The 24,761-nt window shown below is 44.5% G+C and overlaps 2 long non-coding RNA genes across 2 annotated transcripts; both read left to right on the forward strand.

Moving 5' to 3' along the window:
* Window positions 1-4,121: 4,121 nt before the first annotated feature.
* LOC139829804 (uncharacterized) lies at window positions 4,122-6,088 on the forward strand. The gene is made up of 4 exons (XR_007873009.2): window positions 4,122-4,456; window positions 4,546-4,642; window positions 4,730-4,884; window positions 5,769-6,088. It is a non-coding gene; the product is annotated as an uncharacterized lncRNA (long non-coding RNA).
* Window positions 6,089-18,959: 12,871 nt separating this feature from the next.
* LOC139835319 (uncharacterized) lies at window positions 18,960-20,791 on the forward strand. Its single transcript, XR_011751115.1, has 2 exons — window positions 18,960-19,069; window positions 20,482-20,791. It is a non-coding gene; the product is annotated as an uncharacterized lncRNA (long non-coding RNA).
* Window positions 20,792-24,761: the final 3,970 nt, after the last annotated feature.

Here is a 24,761-nt window from a genome sequence, read left to right on the forward strand (position 1 = left end):
AGAACACAAGTGTTCATATGAAAAAGCGGAGCGTGTCTCTCTCCCACACAAGGATTGCTAGGATCCGAATTTATTCAAAAACAAACAAAACAAAAATAAACACACAGACGCTCCAAGTAAAGCAGATAAGATGTGACCGAATAAAAATATAGTTTCAATAGAAGAAACCTGATAAATTGTTGATGAAGAAGGGGATGCCTTGGGCATCCCCATGCTTAGACGCTTGAGTCTTCTTTAAATATGCAGGGATGAACCACGGGGGCATCCCCAAGCTTAGACTTTTCACTCTTCTTGATCATATATCATCCTCCTCTCTTGACCCTTGAAAACTTCCTTCACACCAAACTTCTCATAAACTTCATTAGAGGGGTTAGTACTCAAAAAAAAAACTTGAATCCACTTTTAGTCCTGTAGTGACACATTGCAAGAACTCAATAAAACATTAGCTACAACTCTCCACGTCTAGAAAGCCTTGCTTAAAGTCCACAAGAGACAATGCAAAAAACAGAGACAGAATCTGCCAAAACAGAACAGCCAGTAAAGACGAATTTTAAAGAGGTACTCCGTTGCTCAAATCAGAAAACTCAAAACTAATGAAAGTTGCGTACATATCTGAGGAACACGCACGTAAATTGGCAGATTTTTCTGAGTTACCTACAGAGAACACAACCCAAATTCGTGACAGATAGAAATCTGTTTCTGCGCAGAAATCCAAATCTAGCATCAACCTTCGATTAGAGACTTTACTTGGCACAACATTGCAATAAAATAAATATAAGGAGAGGTTGCTACAGTAGTAACAACTTCCAAAACACAACAAATGTTGGGGGGATAACCCCCGGTATGCCAAAGGCATGCCAAACCGGATGGTTTGAGACATCGAGATACCAGTTTAATATTCTTACCGGAACACAAGGTAAGAGTTTGGGCTAAGTGAAGCTAAGCCGGAATCCCCAAGGGGGTATGCCGGAACCCGGTAAAGAAGATACCGGAGAGAAGGGCCTGTCGGCAGGATTGGTCAAAGATTCTCTTCAGAGCAAGAAGACAAGGATGAGCTAAGCAAAGCGGCTTTAATCAGAGCCCTGGCGCCAAAGAGAGAGATGACGCTGAAAGAAGCCGGAGGACGTCAGCGTCCCTGATTAAAGAAGACTCCGGCGTCATCTATGATTAAAGTAGCTTTGTAAAGTAGTTTGTCCAGTCAAAGATGCCATTAGGGTTTCTTGTTCTGTAAGCCACCCTCTCCCCTATATAAGGAGAGGGGGTACTGCCTCATACAGGCGTGTGACCAGAGAGGAGATTAGACGAGAGAACTTGTATCCAAGCACCTGTAATCGTGTTGAGATCAATGAAGCAAGCGATCTAGTAAAGAGTTCTTCCTCTTGTCTATCTTCTTGCATACTGGCCTTTGGTTGTGTTCTTGAGGAAAGCATCCGGAAGTTCATCCCATCTGATCGCAAACCCTCCCCCGAATCCTCTAGCGTCCATTCGGCCCCAATCTAAGCCATCCTATGGCATACATGCATTCACCACGACGACAGTTGGCGCCCACCGTGGGGCATGAAGTGGCGCTTGCAGGAGTTCACATTCGGGCGGGCATCCTCGAGGTCGCCGGCGAGCGTACGGTGTCCGCGCTCGTGCAGCGCATCTACGACATGGACTTCATCAACGACAACGCGCGCTGCTTCGCCAACGGCGGCATCTTCCCCAAGAACGGCCGCACCATCGAGTTTGGCAGCCACCGCGTCTACTTCGGCACCGTCCCTGTGCGCCAGCGCCTCTCGCCGGTGCTAGTGGCACCGGACCCGCCAAGGTGGCTCTGTGCTGGCCGCGCCGCCGGCAGCGTCGAGGTAATGATGACTGGCGTGGTTGGTGCAGGAAAAGAAGCTGTGGGTGAAGGTGCTAGTCGTGCGGCTTCGACCCGTGTGGCCAAGCCACCGCTGGAGCGCGACGCAGGCGCAGCGGGAGCATCATCCGCGCCACCAGAAACACCGCTCCAAGCGGCGATGAACGTCCTCGCCACCCCCATCGCGCAGAACATCGACCCGGCAGCGGCTTAGGCGGAGCTGGAGGCGCAGCGCCAGAAGGTGCTCGAGAGCGGCAAGGACATCGTCCGGGCGCAGCGCGAGCTGAACCTAACCCTACGTGAGTATAACGCTGCCCATGGCTTTGCTTCTGTTAGCGCGCATGCTGCTAGGATACCGAAAAACCGGCTTAAAGCTCGCAACCTAGATCAGGATTTGCGCAAAGAAGTTCTTGCCGGCAAAAGTACCTCTGCATCTGTTAGCATCGTGGAAAAACCTAAGTACAGTAGCCCGGATAAAACTATAAAAGCTGCTAAAGCTGCAGTAGAGCTATGCGAGTCGCTTTCCGGAGATGCTTTGGCAAAACAGCAAGAGCGTGTTAGAGAGCTGCTGGAAACTATTGAGCAGCAGAATGCTGAGCAACTGGCTAAGCTGAATGTAACACCCCAACTTTTTCAACCTTGATTAGTTGTCCTTATTTCAAAAAAAATCAGGGGGAACAAAAACTTTTTCTATAGACTAATTAAGGTGAATTGCCTTGATCTGTTTGCTATGATGAATTGCCTTGATCTGTTGGTAGATGAATTGTCTTGATTTGCTTGTTGAATTTTTGTCTTGAGCTACCTCATAGAACGACACCCCTAGTGGTTAAACAAGCAACTCACCAAATAAAACACATGTGTGGCTTAGAAAGAATTGTTTTCCTTCTTACTACATCAAACCTCTCTCCTGATGACAACATGGGTGTGCCATCTTGATTTTTCTCTTTGTGGTACAAGATAGCTCAATCATCCTTAATTCACAACTTGGTGATCTCAATGCATGGATCTCATCTGTGCATCTCCCTCTACAATTTCCACATCCTGCATGTCTCATTCTACCCTTGCATCACATATATTCAACTTGATCTTATACCCTATCCAATGATTCAACTCTAGATCACTTCCTTCACTTTTACCTCTTGTTTTTATTCAAGTTTAATCTTCACAAAACCAAGAGTGGGAATGATGGATACATTTTGTAGCCACCATCTACCCTTGAGAACACTCCTCCCTAAATTAGTTTCCCTCCTCAAAAATCCTACAGTTTTCCTTCTCTAGTTTTGATCACAAAACTACTTCTAGTTTTATTAAAACTTTCCAAGATTTCTCTTCAAAGAAAACAAGGAACTGAAATGGGTTTTGTTTTTCATCCCATTTCTACCAAGTATTGATTTATAAAACATTATTTCTATTTTGCTTTGTTTTAACAAAAAGCTTGTTTATGGTACCTATACCATTTCTTGTTTTCCTCTTGCTTATTTTTACCTTTGAGAAAAACTCTACCTTACTTGAGAAAGTAAGTAGAATATTTTGAACCCCTATGTTCCAACTAGTTTTATCTCAACACTTTCAAACTTCATTCCACTTGAGTTCATTCCCAATTGTCCCTAGACAATTGAGGTATTTCAAATACTTTTCAAACAATATCTTTTTCAAATGACAACTCTTGCACATCTTATGCACATCTCTGATCCACCACATTGTATCCCCTCCATCCTCCAATTCTGGATCAAATGGATGACCATTTGATACTTTCAACTCACTCCCTATTGACCTCTCATTTGTAGAGCAATTTATATTCTTTTCCATCATTACCTTGACCTCATGAATTCATGATTTAAGTCCCCATATTCTTCATTGTGAGTATATGGTTACTTCACTCACCATCTCTCTTAATCTTGCTCTACCATTGTCTCAACCACCATCACCACCATCATCTCTTGGCCAATTTGATAATTTGCTCAAAGTACTTTATTCTCCAACATTGCCACCAATGTTTATTATCACCTCTCTCCCAAATTTTAATACATCATCAAACCATTTTTAGCTAACCCCTCAAATACTCAACCTTGGTCGACATTCATGAAGTGGCATTGCACTTTGTTTGTTCACTTGTGGTTGTCAAGAAGGAGCCGGCCATGGCAAGAAAATTCGGCCAGCCCTCCCTCCTCATTTCCTTCTCTTCCAAGCCTTGCCTCCCAACTACCCCAATCACTAAATGGGCAGCAACCCACCTTGGCCAATCAAATAAGGAGGCAGCCACCCCTCTCCCTCTATAAATTGGCCCTTGGCCGGCCACTCCCTCCTCCTTTGGTCATTTTTCTCACACTCCACTCCCTCACACTCTCCTCTACCTCTCCCCCACGAAAATGCTGCTGCCCCTTGCTCCCATGGCCGGCCATGGCCATGGAAGGCACTCCAAGATGAAGCTCCCTCCTCCCTCAAGCTCCTCCTCACCATGAGAGCCTCCCTCTCCTTCTTCTCCCCAACCCTAGATGGTTTTCTCTCCTCTTCCTCTTCCTCCATTGCTAAGATTGGATCTTGATGCAGGTGCATGTTGGTCCAAGCATGGAGAAGCTTGAGCTATCCTCAGATCTGAAGTTCTTGAGCAAAGTTCGTCCAAATCCTTGCAGTAATTTCTGCTATCTTGCTGTTTCAGATTCTGGTACGAACTTGTAAAATCCACCAAATCTCGTGCGCAGATCCAAATCGAGTGATTCAAAGTTCCGCAGATAGATACGGAAAATATCTACAACTTGGCGTTGGTCTCATCCTCAAGTTCGTTACGGATTGTCCGTGGTAAATAAAGTTCTGTAAACATGCAGATTCACTGTTTGTTAGATTTGTTCCGTTTTACGAAACCTTTTTGAGCAAACTCAACTGTAGGTGAAAGCCCTCTTCAATACCTTCATTTTGGCGGTGGTTTCACTTCGATTGACATCCTGAAACTGAAATGGTTCACAGGTCAAGATCTGGTCAGATCTGACTTTGTCGAATTAAACCAGGAGCTTGGGAATGAATCTTTGAGTGAAACAAATTGGGTAATAACCATCTATTCAATACCTTTCAGATGCAGCTGACCTCATATTTTTGTGATTGATGTACGATTTGTGGTGAATTAAACTTGTTCTGTGTGTTCTGCAGACATGGCTGTTAGCTTTTAAATCACCAAAAATCCATATTTGAACCAAATTGAGTGATTCCAGTTCTGTAGGACTACTGAATGTTTTCTTAATCTTCTCAAATAAGTTTCAAACCCTTACCTGTTCTGTAACTCCAGAGGTAAAGCAAATGGTATAGACATGCAGTAATCTTGTCAATCCATTTGTGAGAGTTTCAGAAACAATTTGAAACCAAATCCAATTGTGTGTGCACCTCTGTTTAGATATCTTTCAAATGCCAGTGGTCTCATATTTTTAGGATTTTTCTACGATTTATGGCTTACAGATCTTGATTTCTGTACAGTCAGATTCAAAGAAATTCCTAAATTTGTAGGTTTAATATTTTTGGGTGATTCCAACTGGGTTAGTCTTGTATTAGTACTGGCCATCTAGGAAAAATATTATTAGTCTCTATTCATGCATATTCGTTACTGTTAGTAAGGTATATGTGTGACATGCATTGTTGGACCAAAACTTGTTGGTCTATTTAAAACCCTTGACCAACTCTCTTTATTAGGAATGGACAACCTTTGTTTTATGCTTGCAAAACAAAACCTCTGCAACTTAACATTAGCCCTATTGTTTTGCTTAAGTTTTCAAATGATGTGGAATATGGTTTGCTTCCTATTTTGGATGTTGTGTTGTGTGAGCCAACTAAGTTAGGAAAACTGTTTTCTACTTTTCCCAAAATGTTTGAAAATGTACTGTGAATGTGTTTGATGCCAAACTAATGCTCTTGTCCTCTTTATGATGTTATCTACCAGGGGATGTTTGGTTTATACCATGGTGATAACCGAGAGAGGCAATTGCTAAGTTGTGATGCACTCATTGACAAGGTATCAACTTGTCAATGCCTATGGATTGTAGGCTAGGGTTTAGTTGGAAGTAGAGGGCAAGTAGACCTCGAAGGTTTCAGCCGAAAAGTACTCGACGATTATGAAAACTAGGGTTTGTAACAATGATTCGATGATCTCTTCGTCCCTCGACTCCCCCTTTATATAGGAGGCGGAGCCGAGGGTTTCGTTTTGTACAAGTTACAGAGTCCGGGACGGTTTCTAGCTCATCCCGCCAGATTACAAATAACACTTCCTATTACAATTCTAACTTTCCTTAATATATCTTGAGCTCCCGAATCTTCTTATTCTTCGGGTAGTGGGCCTTCAGTAAACCCCGGGTACTATCTTCGGCAGGCCCATTTGGGATGCCTATGTCAGTAGCCCCCGAGATTTTGCTTGAATCGTAGAGTCAGGGAAAATCTCCACTGTTTATTTTTATTCGAGAGCTTTAACTTTTTTATATTTCTTCACATAAAATTCTATATTGTACAGGGATAATGGTAGTTGGGGCTAGTTCATCTGACGGATCAGGTACTAGTTAACTGCTCTAGTGGCAATCCGCAAAAACCTACTTCAAGATCACGTCCCTGGACATGATCTCGGGATACTGGTGTAAACTTCGACAGGTGCCGCTTAAGGTCTTACCATTCTGTCGAGTCCCAGTCAAATTTATCGAGTACCTAACGCGTCCGTTAGGATTTTTCTTCGTATCTGTTGATACGGATAAAAGTAGTGAGCGCAGTCTTCGGCGATGCCACGCCAAGAAACGGATCTGGGGTCTTACCTTCGCAAATTTGCGGCATTCAGAAATTGATCGCAACTTTGGCGTTCTGAGAATATATTGTCGAGTGCTTTTCCGGCTGTTGGAATGGCACATTTTATCGAGTCAAATATGACTTATATTGCTCTCCCGATGGGAGTATATGTAGAGTTAATTATAACTCGAAATATACTCTTTTGCTTTTCTATCTTTCTTTTTTAATTTCACCGGGCACGCGAACAGCGTTCCCGATGGGAGTAGCCCCCGAGGCTACAGCCAAGGACTTGTGCTTGGTTGTAGGCTCAACATTTTAGTCCACCTTGCCGCTATATTGTCATTATTTCTCGATATGATCTTCTTTTCATCTCTCGGGTGCGCGAACAGCGCTCCCGATGGGAGTAGCCCCCGAGGCTACAGCCAAGGACTTGTGCTTGGTTGTAGGCTCCCACAATTTCTATATTGCCATACTCGAAATTTTACTTTTGTCGAAGTAGCCCCCGAGCATTTGGGCAAAAACTTGTATTTGATCAAAGGCTCCCGAAGTATTCAATGACTTCTCATGTCGCCAATCTGCTTTTATTTTTCTTGTCGGCATGCTTCCCTTAGTCAAATTTATTTCATCTCTGTTAATAGTCGTGATTTTTCTGCCTTGTGGGTCCATTGTTTCCACCACGTTGACACGTCGTGCAAGTGGGGGACACACGTCCTCCGCTTTTCCTGGCGCACGTACTGTAACGCCTGTTCTATTCCATCTCTGTAAAAATACATTTTTACCCTTTATCTACAAGATCTTTTTTCACCACACGATTTCTTCATCCAACGGTGCATTGCTTCGCCCGATTCCTTTATAAACCTTTCTTCAACCTCCGTTCACTCCTTCGCTTGCGCCGCACATCTGTTCCTCTTTGCAAAAACTTCCACTACGCCCAACTCTCTTTGATCTTCCGCACGCACGAACGTTGCTGTTCCAGTGCCGTTGATGCCACCGCGCACGCGACTCACTCGCCACAGTACTCCAGAGTCCAAGATGGCCGCTGAAGATCTTGAGTGGGAGAGATCTAAAATCTCCAACCAAGACGTCAACATGCTGAAGAGGCTTGGCCTGATGAAGAAAGAGGATGCCATCCGCTTTCCCAGCGAAGAAAGCTACCCAAACCCTCCAATGGAGTACCGGGTTAGTTTCGTTGATCACCTCATCCGCGGCCTTTCTGCCCCAATTCACGACTTTCTCCGCGGCCTTCTTTTTGTTTATGGGATTCAGCTGCACCAGTTGACCCCCAATTCCATCCTTCATATTTCCATTTTTATCACGCTGTGCGAATGCTTCCTTGGAATCCCTCCTAACTGGGCTCTGTGGAAACGCATTTTCTGCCTCCGCCGCAATGGCTCCCACAACGCCACCTATAACATAGGCGGCGTTGTTATCTGTGTCCGAACTGACGTTGATTACTTCGACGTCAAATTTCCTGATTCTGTCCAAGGGTGGCGCAAAAGGTGGCTCTACATACACGAAGAAAGTGCCAATTCTATTGAGCACAACATAGTCCCTTTCGACGGAAGTGCCAAAATTCAGCGCCGCCGCTCCTGGGATGCTGAAGCGTCCGAAGAAGAGAAAAAGGCGACAGAAGCACTTATGTCTCGTATTCATCAGCTTCAAAATACTCGAGGCAAAGAGCTGTCTGGTGTTCAAATCACTGCCTACTTTCTTAGGATTAGAGTGCAGCCTCTTCAGGCTCGCAAAAATCCCCTTTGGACGTATGCTGGTGAAAATGACGCCAATAGGCTCTCCAATGATCTTTCTGCAAAGGACTTGGAGAAGCTGATTCGAAGAATTTCCCGCTTGAACAAGAAGGATCCTATTCCCTCCTCTTGCCGTGTGGAACCATACAGCTCCGCCAATCCTCTCCCTGAGGTATTTTGTCTTCTCGAATTTTTGCCTTGTTCCGAACTTTCCCTGCATCTCATTATATTGATATCTCTCTAATTTTTCTTTTGTCGCTATTTTCCTGCAGAACCATCCTACTATGGCTTCCCTTCCCCCTCTTCCTGAGGATGGAGAAGTCGAAGAACAAGCTATCGTTGCCGAAGACAACCAAGGTTCTTCTCTTCCTGAAAGTGAAGTCGCAGGTTCTCACAAATCTGCGGCTTCCCATGAAAAAGAAGTTGAATCTGAAGCCAGCGAGTCGACGCAATCCCTTCCTCCTGCTGTTTCCCCAAGGAACAAAAGGAAAAGGAATGACGCCGAGGATTCTGGCACTTCTAAGGCTGAAAAAGTTGTTCCTTCTCATCCGAAGGCAGCTTATGATCCTTATATTGAATCCCTCGTCAGCTCGTAAGTCATCTTTATTTCTCCTTATTTCTGTACTCGAAATGTTTATCTTGTCTTGCTTTTTATGCTGTCGATTTTTGATCAACAGTGATGACGAGGAAGAAGTACCAACTGTTGACGTGGCTCCTCGGACAAGCACGTCACATACTGTACTTGCCTCAGACACGCTAGTTGAAGGAGAAGAATCCTCGCCTCCTCAACGAAACGTCGTCACCACAACTCCGTCAGCAAGCCCCCTTGCTCCTTCACCAAAAAGGACAAGGATTGAGACGATTGTTGAGCCTGCCCCTCAATTGGGCGGTTCTTCTACTTTGCTCTTGGACGATGTAAGTTTGTCGATATCTATATTTCCTCTATTTTGCTTTTTCACGCCTTCACTCTTTTTTCATGCCGATGTTTCTCTTGCTTTGTTCTTTTTTGACAGCCCATGATCAAAGATCTTATCCGCATCGGATCCCAATTCATTGGGTACCGTGAATATGCCAGCAGAACCGAAGGTAACAACTTTTATACTTGCCGTTCTTTCTAACTTTTTGCTCCTGTTGTTTGTCGCGATTTTTGATCTTTCTTCCCCTCTTTTTTATATCTCGACAGAGAAACTTGCAGAGGCCAACAAACGTACCGACGCACTTGCTCAAAAACTAGAGCAAAGTGAGGCGGCTCGCAAGAAGGCCGAACTTGTTGCTAGCGAAGCCAAAGCCGAGGCTGATGAAGCCAAAGCAAAAGCTGCTAGTGTCGAGGAGCTGCAGAAAAGACTTGAGGATGCTGAATCTGCTTTAGACGAGCATAAAGCTGCACAAGCTGCTCGTGAACAAGGGATCCTCAAGCGCCTGAAATCACAAAGTTGACGCACTCACAGTAATTCCATTGATCCCTTCTATTTTTATGAGAACCGCTGTTTCTTGTTGTTGACCAACGTTTTGTTTCCTGTGGCAGACCAAACAAACCAAGATTTTGATCTGGAGAATCCCGTCAATGACCCTCTCCTTGATGCACTTTCTTATCTGGAGCTTCATGGGTCCGAAATTCGTGAAGGCGTGGCAAATGCTAATGCAGGATTGTCGACGCTGTTCCCCTACTTCTTCCCGAAGAAAGAGGAGCCCCCGACTTTCCTTGCCCTTGCCAAGAGCTTCAATTCGTCAGAAGACCTTGGACTGAAGATGCGTCAGGAAAATATGAAGATTGCTGTCGAAAGCACTGTTGCCCTGGTTGCTGACAGCCAACAGACTGTTGATTGGACGAAAGTTGGTGACACCAATCAGATAGAGCAATCAAGATGGAGGTCGCTGATTAAGGCAGCCAAGCCCAACACGAAGAAAATCTTGGCTTATCTCGGGATCAAGCCAGCTTCGACTCCTAGCTCATCAAGGCCGGAGGTCTAGTTGCATGCCTCTTTGTTTTTCTTTCTCTGTTTCTTTTGCTCTTGTCGCCAAAGTAGTTATCTGGCGACACGTACTTCATTAGCTCCACTGTAAGGCCTTTGTAATTACTCCGAAAGATTAATGAAAACTCTATCTTTTGCTTGTTGATTGATGTTGTCTTTTTTATTAAATTTCAGTTGGTATTTGATAACTATACTCCATCTTCCGCTCCTTCCAATGTTTCGCCTTCTTCTTCTCGCTCAAGGAGAACTCTTGCTGATGCTACACCTGTCGAAGATTCCTTGCCACGAGAATTGGATGAACTTCGGCAGCAACTTCAGTATGCAAAGAAGCAAACACTTGTGATGATGGAAAAATCTCGTAAGTCATCTGAAGCCGAAAAAATTGCACTTCAGCAAGCTCGCGAGGCCGTGGCTGCTAAGGAAATCGCTGCTTCCGAGGCTGAAAAGGCGACTACTCGAGAAAATTTCATGCTCGAGTTGATGAATGAAGCCAGTGCGGATATGTCGGGTATGTTTGTTTCATCCTCAATATCTTCCGTCTTCATGCTACGTCTCTTAAAGTTTTTCTGCTCCGTTGTTTTAATAGGTTCCTTTACTGATGCTGTTGCCGAAGAAGAGAGGGTAAATACTAGGACGAACCTCCTTGTTAACCTTTCCCTTGATCATGGTTCTCTGTTTTGGGCTACCCCAGAGAGGACCCGCCAGATTGTCATATTTCAGGATCGCGCCTCTCAAACTCGTGACTTCCTTGACTTCTGTACCAAGACCCTGTCTATGGTTTATAACTCCATGTTTCCTCGGAACGTTCAACCAAAAACTCTTCCCGAGTTAATGGAGAAATTCAAGGATGCCCACAGGATCCATGATTTTGTCAAAGCTCAACTGGTAGCTGGCGCCAGATTTGCTCTTATCATGCTTCAGATCTGCCACTCAAATCTTGACCTGACCCAAGTTGTTGCGAAAGTTCATCAGAAGGTAAAGCGCCGAAGAGTTGGTGTCGACCGAATTAACACGAAGGTTTCGCCTGTAGCCGAAGAAATGATTGAAGACCTTCTTCGGATGGATGCCGACTTTTTTGCCGATGGTCATTATGCTGATTTTCTTGGCGCTGCTCCTGAAGAAAACAGAATTACCCTTGATGACATATTGAATCATGACTAATTATTTTCCTTTTGTAGATAACTCTTCTTTGTAACCCATGATTGTGATTATATTGTGAAGCAATCATCATATTTCTATATTTGTCTAGCCCCCGAGTGTTTCGGTGGCTATTTACTGTATTTGTGTATTGCGAGGTTTTGAACCAAGGCATTTATTTAATATGTAGTTTTGGCGAATATCAGCCCCCGAGCTTCTTTGTTGAATACTATTTTGTATTTTTATTGACTTACGAGGTATTTTAATACCAAGGCAAGGCTTTTCTTTTTTCGAGGAACTATATTGAAATTCGTCGGGTCAGAGATTTTGAGCATGTCGATAAAGAAAAGTTATATTGACACTATCTTTATTATATTGCAGCACCGCGAGCCCGCCTCATTAAAAACCTTTCCCGGCCCCACTCGGTGCCCCGAAAAAGGAAAAGAGTGCGTCTGAAAACTCGCGGGCGTTTCAGTACATTGAAGTTTTACAAGGACTATATTTCAACTCTAGGCATAGAACCGCCTGAGTTGCGCCACGTTCCAAGGGTTTTGCTCCTCCACCCCTGTCTTCTTGTCCTTTATCCTGTATGCTCCTCCTCCGATTACTTCCGTGACAATGTAAGGGCCAAGCCATGGTGACTAGAGTTTTTCATGACTTTTTTGCGTGAGCCGAAGAACTAGGTCTCCCACCTGAAAAGATCTTGGCCGCAAACGTCGACTGTGGTAATTTTTCAAGTCCTGTTGGTATTTAGTCACCCGAGACAGTACTTCATCTCTAGCTTCATCAAGTGCATCGACGTCATCTTCTAGCGCTTTTCTCGACACCTCTTCATCATATTCTACGACTCGTGGAGAGTCATGCTCTATCTCGATTGGCAATACTGCTTCTGCTCCATGAACCAAGAAGAACGGAGTTTCTTGTGTTGCTGTATTTGGTGTTGTTCGTATGCTCCATAATACACTGGGCAACTCCTCTGGCCAGGTGTGTCGAGCTTTCTCCAGTGGCGCTAATAAGCGTTTCTTAATGCCGTTGCAGATGATTCCATTAGCTTTCTCGACTTGGCTGTTGGTCTGCGGGTGCGCAACTGACGCAAAGTGTAGCTTGATACCCACTTCTTCGCAATAATCTTTAAACTCGTGGGATGTGAAGTTACTGCCATTGTCTGTGACGATGCTGTGGGGCACTCCAAATCTGAAGACGAGGCCTTTTATGAATTTTACTGCAGATGCTCCGTCTGGTGAATTTATCGGCTTCGCTTCTATCCACTTTGTAAATTTGTCGACAGCTACTAGCATGTACTCCTTTCCTCCTGGCCAGGATTTGTGTAACTTACCCACCATATCAAGTCCCCATTGGGCAAAGGGCCATGACAATGGTATTGGTGTTAGTTCTGCTGCTGGAGAGTGAGGTTTTGCGGCAAACCTTTGACACGCGTCACAAGTTCTTACTATTTCCTTGGCGTCCTCGATTGCTGTCAACCAGTAGAATCCTGCCCGAAAAACCTTGGCTGCAATAGCTCGACTACTTGCATGGTGGCCACATATTCCTTCGTGTACATCCTTCAGAATTACTCTTCCTTCTTCGGGTGTGACACATCTTTGCAGGACGCCTGAAATACTTCGCTTGTACAATTCTCCTTTGATCACCGTGAAAGCTTTGGAGCGTCGAATTACTCGCCTTGCCTCAACTGGATCATCGGGTATTTCCTTCCTGAGGATGTACGATATGTACGTCTGCATCCATGGTATCTGTATCATCATGAGCAGGTCCTGATCTTCTTCTTCCTCTTGTTCTTCCTTGGTAGCCCCCGAGGGTTTCTTCTCCTTCTTTTTTGATTTTGTCGATTTTGTAGATCTCTCTGTTATCTCTTCCCAAAATACACCTGGCGGAATTGCAAGGCATTGCGACCTGATGTTTGCAAGAACGTCGGCTTCGTCGTTGCTCAATCTGCTAATATGATTTACTTCGCATCCATCAAACAACTTTTCGAGCTCGTTGTACACCTCCTTGTATGCCATCATGCTATCATTGACTGCGTCACATTGGTTCATGACTTGCTGAGCCACCAATTGTGAGTCGCCGAAGATTTTTAATCGAGTTGCACCGCAAGCTTTCGCCATCTTCATCCCGTGTATAAGAGCTTCATATTCTGCTTCATTGTTAGATGCGTTAGGGAACGTCATCCGAAGGATGTACTTCAACTTGTCGCCTTTAGGTGATATGAGTACTACTCCTGCGCCAGCTCCTTCTAGTCTTTTGGACCCATCAAAGTTCATGGTCCAGGTTCTCGACAAGTCTGGAGGTCCTGTGTTTTGCAACTCCATCCACTCTGCGATGAAGTCCCGCAGAACTTGTGACTTGATTGCTTTTCTTTTTTCATACGTGATGTCCCGAGGGGAAAGTTCTATTCCCCAAAGGGAGACACGACCCGTGGCTTCTGGATTGTTTAGTATATTTGACAAGGGAGCTTCATTGACCACTATGATCGGATGTGCCGAAAAATAATGGCGCAATTTTTGTGCTGTTGTGAGCACTCCATATGCTAGCTTTTGGTACTAAGGGTACCTTTGTTTTGATGGCGATAGAACTTCGCTGACGAAGTATACTGGCCTCTGTACTCCGTGGAGTTTTTCTTCTTCTTCTCTTTCGACAACTAGCACCGTGCTCACCACTTGGGGCGTGGCTGCAATATACAGCAGGAGAGGTTCCTTTTCCTTCGGCGCCACCAGAATTGGTGGTGTCGAGATTGTGCGCTTCAAATCCTCGAAGGCTCTGTCGGCCTCTTCGTTCCACTGGAATTTATCTCCTTGCTTTATTAGAGCGTAAAATGGTAACGCTTTTTCTCCCAACCTGGCGACGAATCTGCTCAAAGCTGCGACTCGCCCAGTTAGATGCTGTATTTCTTTCAACTTTGTTGGCTTCCTCATTGTTATGATAGCTTGTATTTTGTCGGGATTTGCTTCAATCCCTCTTGCTGAGACTAGGAATCCCAGAAGTTCTCCTGCTGGGACGCCAAAGGAACACTTCGTCGGGTTCAGCTTGAGGCAGAATTTGTTGAGGTTGTCGAAGGTTTCCTTGAGATCTTCGATCAGTGTTGCCCCCTCTTTTGACGTTATGACGACATCGTCGATGTATACTTGCACGTTTTTCCCGATCTGTGTCGCCAAACACTTCTGCATCATCCTCTGATATGTTGCTCCCGCGTTTTTTAAACCGAAAGGCATTGTTCTGTAACAGAACACGCCGTAAGGTGTTATGAACGCTGTTTTGGCCTCGTCTTCTTCTTTCAATCTGATCTGGTTATAACCAGAATATGCGTCCAGGAAGGAAAGACGTTCACATCCAGCCGTGGAGTCGATAATTTGATCGATCCTCGGGAGGGGAAAGTGATCCTTTGGACAATGTTTATTGAGACACGTAAAGTCGACGCACATGCGAAGGACTGTCGTGTGTTTCTTCGGCACCATCACTGGGTTAGCTACCCATGTGGCTTGTGTAGATATCTCTTTGATAACACCAGCTTCCTTAAGTCGATTTACTTCTGATAGCATAGCTTTGCGGTTTGGTTCCGAAAAACACCGCAGAGGTTGTTTGATTGGTCTCGCTAATGGATCCAAGTTTAGGTGGTGCTCGGCAAGTTCCCTGGGTACTCATGGCATGTCAGCTGGACACCATGCGAAGATTTTCCAGTTCTCACGGAGGAACTCGACGAGCGCGCTTTCCTATGCGATATCCATGTCGTTTGCGATAGATGTCGTCTTTTTCGGGTCTGTCGGGTGAATCTGCACCTCCTTAGAATTTTTCTCGGTATTGAAAGTTGATTCTTTATTTGGCCTTCCAACGTCTGGCAGTACGTCGTAATCAGTCATGCTTTTTGACGCCAAATACTCAGCTTGCATCCCGAAAGTTTCTGATAGCCGATGAAAATCCTTATCACACTTATCGGCTAAGGCAAAGCTTCCTTTGACTGTGATTGGTCCCTTTGGTCCAGGCAACCTCCACAACAGGTATGTATAGTGTGGCACTGCCATAAATCTAGCATATGCTGGTCGTCCCAACAGAGCGTGGTATTGCGACGGAAAATCCACGACTTCAAATTCCAGCCTCTCGATTCTATAATTTTCTCGAGTCCCAAACTGAACGTCGAGATTGATCTTCCCCAATGGATAACTTGGTTTCTCCGGTGTGATGCCGTGGAACCTTGTGTCTGTTGGCTTCAAGTTTGCTAAGGATATGTTCATCTTCCTCAATGTATCTGCATACATAAGGTTTAGGCTGCTGCCGCCGTCTATGAATACTCGAGAGACATCAAATCCCGCGATAACTGCTGGCAGAATAAGTGCTGACTGCCCTGGTCGTGGAACTTGCTGCGGATGATCTGCTATGGTGAAGCCAATATCTTGTCCTGACCAATTAAGATACTCAACTATTGGTGGAGGCATTTTTTCTGCCATAAACACCTGTCGTGAGATTACTTTCTGAGCTCTATTGGACGGCCTTCCCTTCTGAATCATCGACACCGCTCCGTTGGAGTTAGGATCAACATAAGGTGGTGGTGGAGGTGCTGCCGCTATTCTGAGCTGATGCTGATTGTCGTCTGTAATCGCGGGAGGAGGCGGCAAGTGAATCTCGCTTCTGGGTTCTCGAGGATTTCTCTGTGTTGCCCGCGCATTAGCGTGCTCTGCATACCTTAGCATTGCCTGACAATTGCGGCCGTCTTTCTGCAGGTGCCCTGACTGTCTTTTACCGTTGCTGTCGAGGAAAAAGTGCATTTGACACGGCCCATTCATCATCTCTTCGGGGGACACGAAAGGCCTTGGGAACCTAGGCCCGCTATTTTGCCTATTGTTGCGAGAGTCATCCCTGTTATCACCTCGCTGTTCACTGCTTCTCTGATAAACATCTCTGTTGCTTCCTCCTGTGTTTGCCCGAAAACCTGCCCAAATTTGCCCTGGAGCGTCATAGTTCGGGTACTGCCGAGGAAATCGTCGCCTCGGTTGATAGTTTCGACCACGGTCCTCCTCTGGCGACCTGTGCCGTTTGTTGTGGACAGCGTCTTCTCCATCTGCCCATCTGTTTGCTATCTCCATTAACGCAGATACTGTCTTTGGATTGGTCCTTCCTAAGTCCTCGACAAAATCTCCACGCCTGATTCCTGCGACAAACGCATCTATTGCTCTCTCGTCAGATATATTTTCTGCCGAGTTTTTGATGATATTCCACCTTTGGATGTACTTTCTCATTGGCTCATCTGGCTTTTGTCGACATGCTCTCAACTCCTCTAACGACGCAGGTTTTTTGCACGTGGATCTGAAGTTCTTGACGAACACATCCTCGAAACTTTCCCAGCTATCGATAGATCCTGGAGTGAGTTTCTTTATCCAAGATCGTGCGGCTCCACTCAAATGCACCTGGATGCTTTGCATAGCTGTTGCCCTGGTTCCTCCTGTGAGCTTCACTGTCTCGAGATAATCAACTAGCCAGTCCTCTGGATCTTGAAGGCCGTCGAACTTCTTGAAATTGTCGGGTAACTTGAATCCTGAGGGGACTCGAGTTTTTCGGACTCTCCTCGTGAAGCATGGCAAGCCGCACATATCTTCGTCGTTAAGCTCCGGAGATTGCCGATGATCCCTTCTGCTTTGCCGCGCTCTGTCGACCCTTGCTTGTGCTACTGTGTCTCTTGCTCCACTTGGTCCTTCAGGTGCTGCCGCTGTTGCTGCTGCAGGTCGTGGACTATTTTGCCTTGCCGCTCCTTCGGGAGGCGTTGATACAAACGCTGTCCCCATAGCTCCAACTCCTGCTACCGCCATATTGTATAGTGTTTCCCTTGGATCACCTGGAGGTGGTTTAGATGCGAGGATAAAAGCATGTATCGCCATATACCCAGCCTCTGGTGTCTTAGGGATGATGTTTCCTCTTGTGTCTATCGACATGAAGGACATGTCGAGGTTTTGGACCAAGTGCTCTCTTTCTGCTTCGGGTATATGTTGCAACCTTGATCTTGCTCTGTTCCGCGCCTCCCTGTGGCTATCACCCGAAGTTCTAGATTGTCGACTTAGATCTGCCCTCCTCCTGCTAGATGCAGAAGCTGCCTCCTTTCTTCTGTTTAACTCAGCTGTCTGTTTTTCCAATTCTCTTGCAGCTCGTGCGAGTCTATATTGATATGCTTGCAATTCCTCTGGTGTGGCTGTGGTGGCCATTGGTTCTGAACCGTTCATAGCTCTCGCGGCTCTATCCCACGCTGCTTGCGAAAGCTGAACTCTGTCTCGCGGCTGCGGCCCGACGTATTTATTGCCCAGGCCTTGTCGCAGATTGGAGGGATCGACGTATGGATTTCCCAGATCGTCGAAAGCCTCAGATGTTTCCTCTTGATCTTCAATGGCATAAATCTGATGATACTTTGTACTCAGATCTATGTTGGGTTTGGTGACATCATCGTTGAGATTGATGAAGACCTTGCCCTTGATAGATTGGTCGATGAAGTCGTAACTGTCGACATCGCTTGAGCCATCGCTTATATATGAGTCCGCAGATGACTCAAACGACATGTCGTTGAAGATCTTGGCGAGTTTCTCTCTTGCTCTGGTGCTGACGTAGCGTGTCGACGAAGTTTCTTCTTCTCCTGCCTCGGTTGACGATGTATAGCTTGAAAAATCGGAATCGACCGTCGACGATCCCGACGAAATCGGAATTTCGACACGATACGATCCTTCCTTCTCGACGCGAAAGTGAAACCTTCCGAACGTCATCTCCATGGGCTCCGCCAGATACGCATATGCATCCAAACGGGAGGGTGGGTGAGGAACAAAATCGACAGGACCAGCAGCGATCTGTTTACCTCGATCCATTGCGTTGCTTGCGGTTGACGATGTCGAAGATCTTGAACGTGCCATCGAGATCAGATCCTTACGCCTCTAGTCCCCACAGATGGTGCCAATTGACAAGGTATCAACTTGTCAATGCCTATGGATTGTAGGCTAGGGTTTAGTTGGAAGTAGAGGGCAAGTAGACCTCGAAGGTTTCAGCCGAAAAGTACTCGACGATTATGAAAACTAGGGTTTGTAACAATGATTCGATGATCTCTTCGTCCCTCGACTCCCCCTTTATATAGGAGGTGGAGCCGAGGGTTTCGTTTTGTACAAGTTACAGAGTCCGGGACGGTTTCTAGCTCATCCCGCCAGATTACAAATAACACTTCCTATTACAACTCTAACTTTCCTTAATATATCTTGAGCTCCCGAATCTTCTTATTCTTCGGGTAGTGGGCCTTCAGTAAACCCCGGGTACTATCTTCGGCAGGCCCATTTGGGATGCCTATGTCACTCATACCTCTACTAGGTAAATAAATGGGGTTTTCTAAATTAAAACTCTTGAAGTTGTTTGTGGTATCTATAAGTCCTTAGTATGTTATACCTTGGCTGCATGGTTGGTTGTTGATTGTTGAATGTTGTCTTGTTGATGCAATGTGATTGATTGTGTTCCTTTTATATTTTCCGGCGATAGACGCGAGCAATTCCGGAGAAGAAGAAGAAGTGGAATTGGACAAGGATTTTATTTATATTGTTGGGATTCTTATATTGATATGGTTGAAGAAGTACAGGGACAAATAAGCCAAGGCAAGCCATTTACTTTGATCCATCGTTCTCTATGTGCTTGATTGAGATCTTGCCATCCTTTGGTCTCTTGGCTCCTTGTGTTCCTTGGGTTTTCGATTACTTTGTTTCTTCACATACTTGCCACCAAGTATGTAAGGTTCTCCTTGTTACTTTGCATACCTACTCTAAGTATGCGAATTACGTTCATCGCCTTTTGACACCTCTAATTCTAGTAAAGATATGGGTTAACCTCATTAAAAATTGCTCCACTTTTGACTATCTCCATTTATGCTCCATGTGAGTATGGATGTCTTTGTCACCCTTCATGGTATAATGGCAACTTTTGGGCTATTATACTTCTTAGTTCACGCATAAACTTTAGGTTGGGAAAACCCTCAAGGTTTTACCTTGTTGTAAAAGTTTTTGATAAAACCTTGGGCATGATGTTTTCCCCAAGTGAGGATTTATGAAAGGAAAGGATTTGGTAAAAATGATGAGGATGTGAGAAAGTGGTTGGGTTTTATGAAAACTTTGGCGCCTAAGTACTCACCCATGACAATTAACTAGCGCAACCACAATATCCAAAGTGGGCACGGGCTTAGTCCATAGTTTGTTGAATTTGACATGAGATACCTTCACCACTCTCTAGGAAGGTCACGGTGACCTCTGACACCGGGTTGCGCTCTGAAGGAGGCAATACACTGCATTAACTTGCAGCCGGACGATTACTGAGGGTCTTCTGTCGTGGCGCCGGAGATACGCTCAAAAAGGAGGTATGCTGCCGGGGTGCCGAGAAGGGTTAAGCCCGCAGGGAGGGGCTCATGTTAAGGGAGACAGGCGAAAGACTATGACCGATTATCCGAGTCTCGCATACTTTCGTATGACGATCCGGGGATGATCCCGGCGGATTTATCGGTTCTTGTGGGGAAAGTGCGCAAACTCTGCAGAGTTAAATCTATTCGAATAGCCGCGTCCGCGGTCATGGACGGTTGGATTGGCTGTTGCTTAGCCTGATGTGTTTTGTTTGTGAAAATGTTTGACAAAGGAAAGAAACGGGTTTTGTGTTGGAGTACTTGGAGTACTGGTAAAATGGTTGATGACCACAATGAGGTGGTCGGAAAGGAATTGATAAAAATTGGGTCTACCCTTCCTAAGTGTTTATGTCGTGAAAGATCTTCCTAAAATAAGTCTAGTAGTGATGTCCTAGATATAATCTCTCATCTCCTTCACCCATGAAGTTGAGATGCTAACTCCACTAAAAACACTTCTTCTCTTCCCCATAACATATTCTTGTTATATAAGTGGTCATTCCCTCTTGACCTCCTAGTTAGTCCTCGGTACCTTGTTCTCCTTGATATGTTACTTTGTAAATGGTTTGCGAGTACAATTCCAAATGTACTCACGGCTTTGTCCCTGGCTATTTACTTGGCCAGACTTGAAGGAGTTCGACAGATGAAGAAGGAGTTGGCGACGTCTATGCGAGCTAGGAACGTCTTCCCAGTCAGTTGCCTGTAGGGTTATGGCAGATGACTTGGGTACTGCGCTGCTGAAGTGATGATGCTACTCTGATGTTTAGTTAGGCCCTTCGAGGCTATTATGTAATTATCGGTCATGTGACCATGTTGTAATTTTCTTATTCCGCTTTGTAATTGGATGGTGTAATTTGATATCAGTTCGGTTATGTGTTCACGGCGCACTGATCATGGGATCGTGAACTGTATACATAACAGGGAATTTCGGACAGCTAGTCCGGGGTCCCCACAGAGCTGGTATCAGAGCTATCCTGACTGTAGGAGACCTTAGTTAGCATGGACGTTAGTTAGGAGACAAGTAATTGGGAAAAACTATTTACGAAACAAATTATTTCTTTAGTAGGAAGCATAGCTTCTACTCCTCTTATTTCTTCAAAACTTCTAAATTCTTATCTCTCCGCTTTATTAAAATGTTTGAAAATTCTTACTCTATTGTCTCATCCACTTCAAACCCACATGGTTAGACGATGTCCCCAACTCAGACCGGAGACTCAAACTCAAAGATGGATCAATCCCTCGGGAAGACTCGTGTATCTCCAACGACAGCTGTTGAAGATTGGATGCCGACTTAGCCGTGCACATAAAGGGATAAAGGATCATGTCTTTGGTTGTCACCAAAGTCTGTCAGAGAGCTGACCTTGTTCCTCTTTGGACTCGCACTTTCGCAGTCGTCAAGGATCAAGTTCTCAATTTCTTGACTAGTTATTTTTAGGCCAGCCACGAGAAGATCTCTACTTCAGAAGCACCTCAACAGCTACCTCTTCGAAGACCTCATGTTTCCGGGATGTCGAGACTAGAAGTTCTACGCAGCTTTCTCCTCTGCCTCAACATCAACGACTCAACACCCGGCCCCTTCACCACCAACTGCTACAAGGATCCAAGTTGAAGCTGATGCTAACGTTATGAAGACGTCAACATATGCGACCAGCCCCAAACCTATAGGATGGATAGGACAAACTCAATCGCTTTGATTGAGCTACCCCGCGCATTAGGAATTTCTGGGTACTTAGAGTACCATGTCTGGTGTGATGATTGCTTGTGGTTCCCTAGTGTGCTGCCTTGAATGTTTGTATCTGTTTGCTGTGTGCATGTATGTCTTGCTATTTAGACGTTTCCGCCTTTTTTTTAATTGTTTGAAATTTGTGAAACAGAAATTAAAAATGGAAATCTGCCAGTGTACTGTTTTGCTAATAAAAATAGTTTGGTAGCTCCGATTGATGTGATTCCAATTGCACTAGAACCAGTATGAAATTATCTTTCAGACGCCACTGACCTTGTGTTTTTAGGATTTTTGTGCGATTTTTAATAAATAAAACTTGATCACTGTTTCTGGTTAGTATTTTGAGTCTCAAAAATTGAAAAATAAATATTTTTGAATGATTCCAATTGTGTTGATCTTGTTTTGTTACTGTGCATCTAGGAAAAATACCAGTAGCCTCTGTTAGTGGTATTGTGTCTCTGGTTATGGTTGTATGGGTGTCACATGCAATGATAGGATTAAAGTTTGCCTCGCCGATGTTTTGCTAACTATTAGTTAAATTGGGTAGACTAACGAAATTCTCTAACTCTAAACCCGTTGGAAGTTGTTTTTCAACCGTCACGAAAACTAACCCGACCCCTATCTACGCTGACTTCCTTCAAGATCAGCTGGAGCATCTCCACTACGCCAAGAAAGAAGAAGCCCTACCTTCAAGAGTGACTGCACCTCTACGAGAAGACATGCTAACTTGGTCTAACCTTGGAGTATACTCGCGCTAACCGCGAGGATATCTTTTTGAAACTACCCTCGAACACACCGTCTAACAAGTTGAGAGAACAATAACGTCAAAGCCGAGCTACACCACATGGTTCATCTGGTCCTCATCAAATGAAGCTTCTGAAGATACTCCAAGACTCAAGACTTTAGGCATAGTTTACCCGCTAACTTCTTAGTTGCTACTGAAATCAGCACTGACCCTCAAGCTGAAGATTGTCTTCGACGACCCCTGTTGCTGCTTCATATGGGTACCAACCAGGCGTTTCTAACTCGCCGCGCGTCCCATATGGTTCAGTTAACACCGTGAGTGCCTCTTGAAGTGGTGGTCTGCACGTCGCCCCCGAAGATTCTTCAGTTGAACAAGGAAGACCGATGACTTCTTCCGAAGCCCCAGACAGAACTACAAGGCAGAAGCTCTGAGTTTTTCCGAGAACCCGATGAAAAATCTTAAGGGTGGAAGACTTCGTCTTCCACTAAAATCAAGCTAACTCTAAAAAGGTTTTCAGCCCTGCTCAAGCACCGTTGGGTGCACTAACCCTCCCCCAGTCTTGAACCTCCGCCAGGATCGTGAAGAAGCTACAGATCCAACACCTGCATGGAGTAGTCAACCTCTTCATGAAGCTCGCCATCGGCCGAAATCCAACATGTCTCCCAGAAGATGAAGCAAACGACTTTCTCTACAACGGCACATCTACAGAAGAATGGAGTCTGACTTTGGTTAAACTTTATAACCCCTCTAGTTCTACACCCAGTAATCTCGGGACGAGATTATTTTAAGGGTGGAAGATCTGTAACACTCCAACTTTTTCAACCTTGATTAGTTGTCCTTATTTCAAAAAAATCAGGGGGAACAAAAACTTTTTCTATAGACTAATTAAGGTGAATTGCCTTGATCTATTTGCTATGATGAATTGCCTTGATCTGTTGGTAGATGAATTGTCTTGATTTGCTTGTTGAATTTTTGTCTTGAGCTACCTCATAGAACGACACCCCTAGTGGTTAAACAAGCAACTCACCAAATAAAACACATGTGTGGCTTAGGAAGAATTGTTTTCCTTCTTACTACATCAAACCTCTCTCCTGATGACAACATGGGTGTGCCATCTTGATTTTTCTCTTTGTGGTACAAGATAGCTCAATCATCCTTAATTCACAACTTGGTGATCTCAATGCATGGATCTCATCTGTGCATCTCCCTCTACAATTTCCACATCCTGCATGTCTCATTCTACCCTTGCATCACATATATTCAACTTGATCTTATACCCTATCCAATGATTCAACTCTAGATCACTTCCTTCACTTTTACCTCTTGTTTTTATTCAAGTTTAATCTTCACAAAACCAAGAGTGGGAATGATGGATACATTTTGTAGCCACCATCTACCCTTGAGAACACTCCTCCCTAAATTAGTTTCCCTCCTCAAAAATCCTACAGTTTTCCTTCTCTAGTTTTGATCACAAAACTACTTCTAGTTTTATTAAAACTTTCCAAGATTTCTCTTCAAAGAAAACAAGGTACTGAAATGGGTTTTGTTTTTCATCCCATTTCTACCAAGTATTGATTTATAAAACATTATTTCTATTTTGCTTTGTTTTAACAAAAAGCTTGTTTATGGTACCTATACCATTTCTTGTTTTCCTCTTGCTTATTTTTACCTTTGAGAAAAACTCTACCTTACTTGAGAAAGTAAGTAGAATATTTTGAACCCCTATGTTCCAACTAGTTTTATCTCAACACTTTCAAACTTCATTCCACTTGAGTTCATTCCCAATTGTCCCTAGACAATTGAGGTGTTTCAAATACTTTTCAAACAAGATCTTTTTCAAATGACAACTCTTGCACATCTTATGCACATCTCTGATCCACCACATTGTATCCCCTCCATCCTCCAATTCTGGATCAAATGGATGACCATTTGATACTTTCAACTCACTCCCTATTGACCTCTCATTTGTAGAGCAATTTATATTCTTTTCCATCATTACCTTGACCTCATGAATTCATGATTTAAGTCCCCATATTCTTCATTGTGAGTATATGGTTACTTCACTCACCATCTCTCTTAATCTTGCTCTACCATTGTCTCAACCACCATCACCACCATCATCTCTTGGCCAATTTGATAATTTGCTCAAAGTACTTTATTCTCCAACATTGCCACCAATGTTTATTATCACCTCTCTCCCAAATTTTAATACATCACCAAACCATTTTTAGCTAACCCCTCAAATACTCAACCTTGGTCGACATTCATGAAGTGGCATTGCACTTTGTTTGTTCACTTGTGGTTGTCAAGAAGGAGCCGGCCATGGCAAGAAAATTCGGCCAGCCCTCCCTCCTCATTTCCTTCTCTTCCAAGCCTTGCCTCCCAACTACCCCAATCACTAAATGGGCAGCCACCCACCTTGGCCAATCAAATAAG

The sequence above is a fragment of the Lolium perenne genome, chromosome 2 (genome assembly GCF_019359855.2).
Source record: "Lolium perenne isolate Kyuss_39 chromosome 2, Kyuss_2.0, whole genome shotgun sequence".
In the NCBI taxonomy this organism is placed as follows: Eukaryota; Viridiplantae; Streptophyta; class Magnoliopsida; order Poales; family Poaceae; genus Lolium; species Lolium perenne.